We start from the raw sequence: 8,432 nt of genomic DNA, 5'->3' as shown, positions 1-8,432 counted from the left end.
TATAATGTTGATATGACTATAAACAGAGCCGTTTCACTGTTTTTGCTTGGAGAGTGAGACCTTGTGAAGTGTTGCTGAAGTTGCAGCTGAGACGTGCAACTCAGGCAGGCAGTGTGGCTGTTACGTTCCATCACACACACATGCGGCTCATGAATCCTGTGTGGACCAGGCTTTAGGATCCTATGTTCTCACAAATCACTCTCCATGAATTCAAAACATGTTTTGAAGTAGTGTGACATTATTATATGGCATACTTTTAAGGTGGACACCAATGTTGACACCAACACCTAACCCTAACCCTAAACAAAGTCATATCAGGAGATTTGCAGCAGGAGATCAGAAAACACTCTTATTGATCGTTTTTTTAGTATTCACACAATTTGTTGTTATTTTATTGATTTTTTCACTACATTTTTTATTTTATTCTCCAAAGTATTATAGGTTTTCAGCATTTAATTTGAAACATAACCAAATTATGATTAAGGCAAAACAGATGTGTTTAAGGGTTAAAAATATTCAAAAAGAAACACTTGATCAACCAAGAAGATCAGTTTTGAACACACTGTCCAGGTAAAAGCAAACTGACAATCCTTAGTGCACACACTGCACAGTTGCAGTGTGAATTAGAACACCTCAGACACATCTACATAAGACCTGCCTGAAATGGGCCAGTAGTCATTTCACAATATTCCACACTGCCTTTTGACAGCCCTTTTTCAACGCCTTCCAGGGACTCCCTCCAGTGCCAAGAGATTTCAGTCACCACCACAGGGGACGGATGCTTTCCCCAATAGCAAATTATTAGACCGCAACCTTCATCATGGTGTGTAAAGTTGTTGAATGGAGAGGAAGGGACTATTTCTGATCAAACAGGATCTTACTGAGACCAGCTCCCAATGCTCCCTTGTCTCAGCCCTTTTCTTTCTGAGTAATTTGTTTGTTTTTCTTAGTGCATTTTTGAAAAGTGATTCTGATCCAGAGTGGCATGAGAGCCAGAGCTTAAGTATATGAATTATTCATATTATTATCAACTTACTAATTTCATGATATCTGGAGCCTGTCTTTCATAAGACATGGAGTGAAAATTTGGTTCTGCCTCCCAAAAGGTTTACCAAACAGCAAGATGAGCCTGCGGCAAGTTATAGGTGAGAACAAATTGAGTGCTGCATTCATTTAGAGAACTGTCCCCAGACAGCAAGAGTTAAAACGCAGGTTATCCAAAATGTATTTAATTTGAATAGAGAACACTCTATCATCTAGTTAGAGACTGTGGATTTCACACAGAAACTGCAAGTATAATTAAAATAAAGCTGCATCATGATCCTCTGAATATGTCATATATTTAATTGGCCTTTGAGTCAAAAACAGTTAAAAGACTCTCCTCCTAGTGAGACATTTTGCCAAATAACATTCCCAAGTCAGAGTTTCATCAATTGACACTTTTTTTGCACTTCATTCTCTGAATCTATGTCAAATGAGTGGGGCACACAAAAAAGGAAGGACCTTGAGAGAATTATAGACTACAATAATTAGAACATGTTTTATCATACGGAGGATCTTCCAACACCCATGCATCTCACCTCCACAGTGCCTCAGTTCTGACCTTGAACTAAAAACTGTCTTTGAGAAACTTCCCCAGAAATTAGAGTTTTGAATCAATACGTTTGAACTTCTAACCTCTTTACCTAATTATTTCTTGTTGCTAAAGACTTCCTGTATCTATTCATGCTGTTTAAAGACTATCCGAGTGCTTTCTTAGTACTCAGTAGTTTTTTTTAAATGTTCTTATTTACCATTGCTATTGCTCTTTATGCATTAAACAGCTTATATAAAATGTACAATTTGTACAATTTAACAGGAATTAAATTATACGTTTGCTTTGAACACTTATTTACCTGTTTTAACTCTTAAGTATATTTTTTTCTCTCTTATGAAGACAAGCTAGGCTATTCAGACATGTCATTATCTGTCATGTAATTGAAGTAAAAATGTGTTAGGACGCACACAAATTTGTAATATTTTATTACAAACCATTTATGAATTTATTTATGTTAGAAAAGACTACATTAGTTGGGTGGTCAAAAAAAAAGAAACATCCAACAAGAGTGATAAAATGTTTGTTTATTGTTAGAAAGCCGTGGAGAGTACAGTATACACATTAAACATCACATCACTTGACCTTGAGTCAGTTTCTATGCTGCTGACACTCTACATTTCCATCAAATGTATCACCACCGTCAGTGACTCATTGAGGTCAACTCTTTGATTAAAATTTGTGTTTGTGACTGATCTAATATTGTGTATCTGTTTATTAAGAATTGAAATGGGTCAAACCATCTATTAAAAAAAATTAAATAAAATCTCCCCAAGAGAGAAACCTGGACATTATAGAATTAATTTCGGAATGATACTCATTAACTCCCACATGTTGTCTCAATTAACCAATTAGGACACACCCTTAAATTAATATTGAATATACATAAGGGAAAGGTATTCATTATCAGTTAAAATCCTGATGAAGACCTCTCATGGTTGAAACCAGTCATTTTTGTAATTGTCACGAAAAAGCCATTTAACCAATCAAAGCTTTTCATCAAATCTCAACATAAACCTGCGCCTCTGAGTGAGTGTCTGAAGTTTGCACATAATTGAATAATTATTATGTTGCTTATCTCCATAGCTGACAAGAAAATGTTTGCATAGCCAACAAAATGTAATGCATCCTATCACTGATATATCTCAATATTAACATTGTTCAAAAATGCATGCAAAATGTTCTGACAGGGGCTTAGCCTCGGGTAGTGAGGGTAGAATAGAAGTGTCTGGACCCACTACTCGTTAACATTCTCAGGAGTGTAAACAGCAACTTAAATGGGATTTTAAAATGCTAATTGCAAGTATCTATCTAGCAATGAGCTGATAAGTTGCTTTATGTTTTACCAGTGTAAATAGCGCCCAAGGCTAGACAGTTTGCACATTTTTTCATCAGTACTTGTGGTAGAAGGATATAAAAGACTGAATTTAATTATTTAATTTTCTATGCCTCAAGTAGCCACCCGATAGTATAATAAATCAATAGTATTTCCATGAATACTAATTGTGGTTGCAGGGATAGTTGGTGTAGCCGATAGGTGGGAATTTGATCAGGTTTGCAAAACCAGCCAGCCGAGGCCCCTGCTTCTCCTGCCATGCCCCACAGAGGCTGACTGCTACCTCTTTGAAGTTGAGGTGCAAAATCAATTGAACACGTCTGGGAATAAATGGACTTGTTTGGAGCTTAATTTCCAACGGCTGAAGGCTTTCTACCAAGTTATTTATGAGAACAGGTGGGCCATTCTCTTTCCTCCTTTTAAGGATATGTATTTCATGGCTGGGCATTGGATGAATCCCTTGGCCGCTGCAAAATCTTTAAATAAATGAGTAAATTGCCGTGTTTGTCTTTTCTTCAGGTCAGATCTGCACTTTGACAAGGAATCAAACTCAAAATAGAAATATTAAGTGAAGGAACAGGTCAGGTGCTTCTAGTGAAGACTGCCATTCTAATTTGACATTGTATGCACAGGTTAACTGGTTTGCTCTGTCCATGTCTACTAACTACTTGATTATTTTTACCTACACCACCCTAGGCATTAGAGTTACAATGTTTGCTGCCATGTGTGAAGAAATTTCTATTTACAGTATCAAAAATAGTTTTTAACAGTCCTTTAAAGGTTACCAGTCAATTAAGCAAACTGCTTTGGACTTATTCTAAAATAAAAAATAAAAAAATGAAAGTACATACCCATGTCTCCAAGCAATTTTAAAATTGCTTTGAATGGTCTTCAACAAGCAGTCATCTGTACTTTTTATGCTATCTAGGCTTGTTTTAGCCTTGCTATGTTTTTGATCAAAGCAAGAAGTCTACTGGATTTCTGCCCATGGGGCACTCACAGTGAATTCTGATTTAAACTTTAATATTAAAATACTGAATAACTCTAACATTTTACAATATTTTAGATACTGTATATTTTCTCTCTAATGGGGCAAAATTAAGATAAAATTGAAATACATATATGTATGGTATATGCATTTATTTATACAAGCAATTATCTGTGTATGTGAATGACTTTCTATTTATCTAGAAACTAAAAAGCTACAGTTACAAGCATTGCTTGTGATGAATTTGCATTTGAATATATCATCTTTGTCAATTGTGGGCCACATTGTTGTAATGTTAAATATTTGAAATTAATTAGTTATTAATTTAAAGGAAGTAATAATAATTTGAAATCAAGATAACACCTTAAATCCTTTTTTTTTTAACAGAGGTGTTCAACAGCATGTATTAGTGCATTTCCAGCCAAGAAAACGAACAATATAATTACTTCCATGCCTCCAGACTTCCTTCTGTACATTACACCATTGACACTCTGGACTACTGTTCTTTTGACCAGAAAAAGGAAAATGAAACAGCAGCCTGAGAAAAGAGAAATACAAAAGTAACTTGATTAGGGGAAAAAGGAATCAGTAAGACGGAAGAAAGTCTAAGCTCTTTAACTGGTGCTCCTTTGCATATAAATGAGAGATTAGGCAGAAACTATATCTTACTGCCCGTTAGAATACATATGCCTAATTACAATATATTCATAAAGTGAGAGTGTAATTTCCACAAAGGAGATTACAAACGAAGCACAAGGTCAGGAAAAGCCCTTTCTGTTCTCCGCATACCATTAGGATGATGATGCTGATGCTGCACAGAAAATGACTCATGCTCATTGGTTTTCCTCAGTGATTATGTTTTTTTTTTCGACTAAGTATAAAGATGGGATAAAAGGAAGAGTAGTAAGTATTAATGAGTTACACCTTAATAATGTTAATGGAAACATGCAAAGAAAGGACATAGTTTGAACTTTGAAAACCCATTCCTTTTTAACCAGCAAATGATGACTTCCCTGACTTATCTGAATTATAATGATCTCACAACTTAGGGGGAAAAAAGTGTTCTGGAAGTATAATTTTGATTCTCCCAGTTATTCATACCCACAAAACCAAACAATATCTTACCTTTTGTCATTTGAATTGATTGTTTTTGCAGTGGTCTACATTAAAAAACAAACTCTCAAGTTAAATGTCCTTTGAGGACTAATAAAAACTTAAATCAAATGTTTAGATAACATGTCTCTAGTGCATCCATTCTTACATGGATGATCAGGCTCCTAATCAAGTCCGTGCATGCTCCACCTTCCTGTTTGTGTGTGTAATAAACACTGAATACAAGAGATTTACAGTTTAAAAAAGTGACTTTAAAGTGGGGATTGTGACCCACCTATGAGTTTTGGGAGACTTTCAATATGTCCCAATCGGTCACCAATAATATCACAGTCAACACTAAACCATCTGTCAGTAAAATAATTGCAATGAGATAATGAATAAAAATATATGGAAAAAAGTGTGAAAAGCCTTGTACTGATGGTAAATAAAATCATATTGGCACTCTTACATATAATCATTATTTTAACCTTGGGTCACAAAAGTAGAGTCTTAATAAAGATACCACACAAATGTTGTGCTGGTGAAAGAGACAATACAGTAGCCTAATGTGCACGGTCAGTGAGATGTAGAAATGAAAAATTAGGTCTCATTGTCTGCTTTTAATTCAAGTTGGTGATTTGTCTTGTATTTGACTATAAATTAGATAAAAATAAATAAAATAAATAAGATTACTAGTTTTTTCGTCCTATTTATGTAAAAAAACTGATCTTAATGGGACTACAAAATCAACAAACTTGAAAAATGAGCCAAGTGATATGTGAACAGGTACATCTTAGCAAAGAAGAAAATAAGTACACGTAGAAGAATTGCTAAACAAACTGGACTCTGGTATCTGAGATAAACTCCACTAAGTGAAGAAATTGAGTTACCTTTCCTTCTCATTGGTATGGCAAAGTGACATTAATCAATACATTCTAAAAATCACATTACTTCCTGTCATCTGACACATTTGCTTATTCATTTAACCTACTGAGACATTAATGGATCATTTCTTTAGAATACACTTGAGTTACATTTAGTAGTACAATATAGCGCTCAAACTGTGTGGCAAGAACAGATTTTTATCTGATACATACACACATGCACACCCACAAACACACACACAAAAAGCACATTAAAAAAGAAAGAAGATTTTACAGTTATAAATCCCATGATTCAATGCTGTGGCTTCTATGTATTCTATGTATTGCATCCTAATTTATCAATCTTCTCTGAATCAAATGTCACTAAGGAAGTAACTGAAAATTCCTTGTCCATTTATTAGCATGTGAATGACTAAAAACTCTTATTTCTGGTAATTCTCAACCAGAGTCTTTTCATTAGAATTTTAATGGAAATCACTTATCTCAGTACCGTCTTTCAGGTGTTCAGAAAGTAAGTTAAGTAAAATAATCCCCAAAGCCAGCACAATTACAGCTAATTCCATTTTAATTCAGTCAAAAGGTGACTTGACAGGGAACATTTCAAATGTCTGTAGGTGGTTAAAAATTAAATTTTGCTTTCAATTATGTGGACTGAGTCTGAAGGGGAAATCTTGATTAAAGGTCTATAGCTCATAAAATACTACCTGTAAGTCATCAAGTGGTAATATTAGTAATGAAAGAACAATTCTCAAATTCAGTATTGCTGTTTCAACAACAACTTGTAAGTGACCCTCTCTAAGTTTATAAAACATTACTATTATTATTATTTAGTTTAACAGTTTATTTTAGATAACAACACTGTCTTCACACCCCAATCAATATATGCTAAATCATGACAGCATTATGGTGGAGGTACTATAAGTAAAAAATATATAAATATATATTTAAAACAAATAGTAAAAATTAATTCTACACAGGGCCTAATGTTCTACAATATATATTCCCATACAAGTTTGGCAAAATGTCCTAACTACAAGTAATCAACTTGCAAGCACACACTTTGTCTGTCATATATTACAGAAGAATTAAAGAGCTAACCCGATCCATATTATGAGTGGCTGTCTGTACCTTAATAACCAGACTTTTACTGGTCCTGGTGGGAATATGCCTTAATGTAAATAAAGTCTATTGCAAACAACACAAAATGTATATTTTATTTTTTTATTTTATGTCACTGAACTCAATTTTAAATAAAGAAAAACGTTTCAGGGCAGCGAAAAGATATTTTTTCTTTTCAATATAGAATTATGGTATAATAGGTGTTGATATAGTTATATCTATTTTTAACTTTGTTTAGTAAGACACAACTCACACACACAGAAGCACATTGTTCTTCACTACTTCAAAGTACTGAGAGTAGGGTCTCAGTCATTACAAGGTACCACAGAGAAAGCAATAACAGGTGAGAAACAAACTGGTCTACAACCTCTTCCAACACACTGCATTTAAAGACAGCTGGTGTTGACGAGAATCCGTTTGAAATTGCCTTGGTGGACAGGTATGGCTCTGCTGTGCCAGCGCCTGGGTTTCTCCTTTCTTGTGTACAGATTTACTACCAACTACAGAGGTTAATCAACAATCCCTCTCTGCTCTCTCTCTCTCATCTCAACCCTCTGTTCAGAGCTCAGGGCTCATCTGGAGGGAATATTGGCAGAGTGTTTGTTCCCTGATTGGCTTTGGGGGAGCGATCCATACAGATGTGTCTGTTGTGCCCATGTGGATCAGATTTCTGGAAGGGCCAAGAAAGACTGAAGCCATCAGATCTTTCTCTAAATGGCCTTTGGGTCAAGGGAATGACTCTCCCACAAAGTAGAGTGGTCATTGATCCTCACCAAGGCATTAACTCTTGATGAAACAGCCAGGGCTTTTTATCAACAGTTTCTTGAACTGTCTGGTTTTAATATTTTTCTTTATCATGATGTAGTAATGGAAGTAAAAATCTTAACAGCAATGATTGTGAGGAGGGACAATAATAAATCACATACTGTGTTGTAAACTGTTGTCCAGATAAATATATAAATGTATTACTTTGCATTTGAATATTAGATAATGCATAGTTATATTACGTTTTCTGAAAAAAAAAATACAATCTTTGAGAAGTGTACTGATGATCTTAGATCAGTATATAGCAGTAAAAACCACTGTTTAAATCGTAACGACGTGTCAGTTTAGTATCAATAAAAAGAATAACATGCAAAAATAATGCCCACAAGAGCAGTAAAAAACAGTAAAATAGCACTACAAAGATCATAAAAAGAAATAGATGGCACAATCAAAGGCTAGAAGAATTATCAAGGTTCAAGACACATTTTTTCTGAAATTCACAGTGAGTAATAATGAACTGAAGCTCAGTTATCCTTTAGCCTCAGTGTGGTCTGTGTAATGACCAGTGTTGGGGTAGTTAATGAAAAAAAGTAATCCATTACACATTACTAGTTACTTTAAAAAAAAGTAATGCCTTACTTTACTTTGTTACTC

Source organism: Morone saxatilis, unplaced genomic scaffold, assembly GCF_004916995.1.
Source record: "Morone saxatilis isolate NCDOM2014 unplaced genomic scaffold, NCSU_SB_2.0 Contig11, whole genome shotgun sequence".
NCBI classification, from domain to species: domain Eukaryota; kingdom Metazoa; phylum Chordata; class Actinopteri; family Moronidae; genus Morone; species Morone saxatilis.
Note: the sequence above shows the minus strand (reverse complement) of the source record.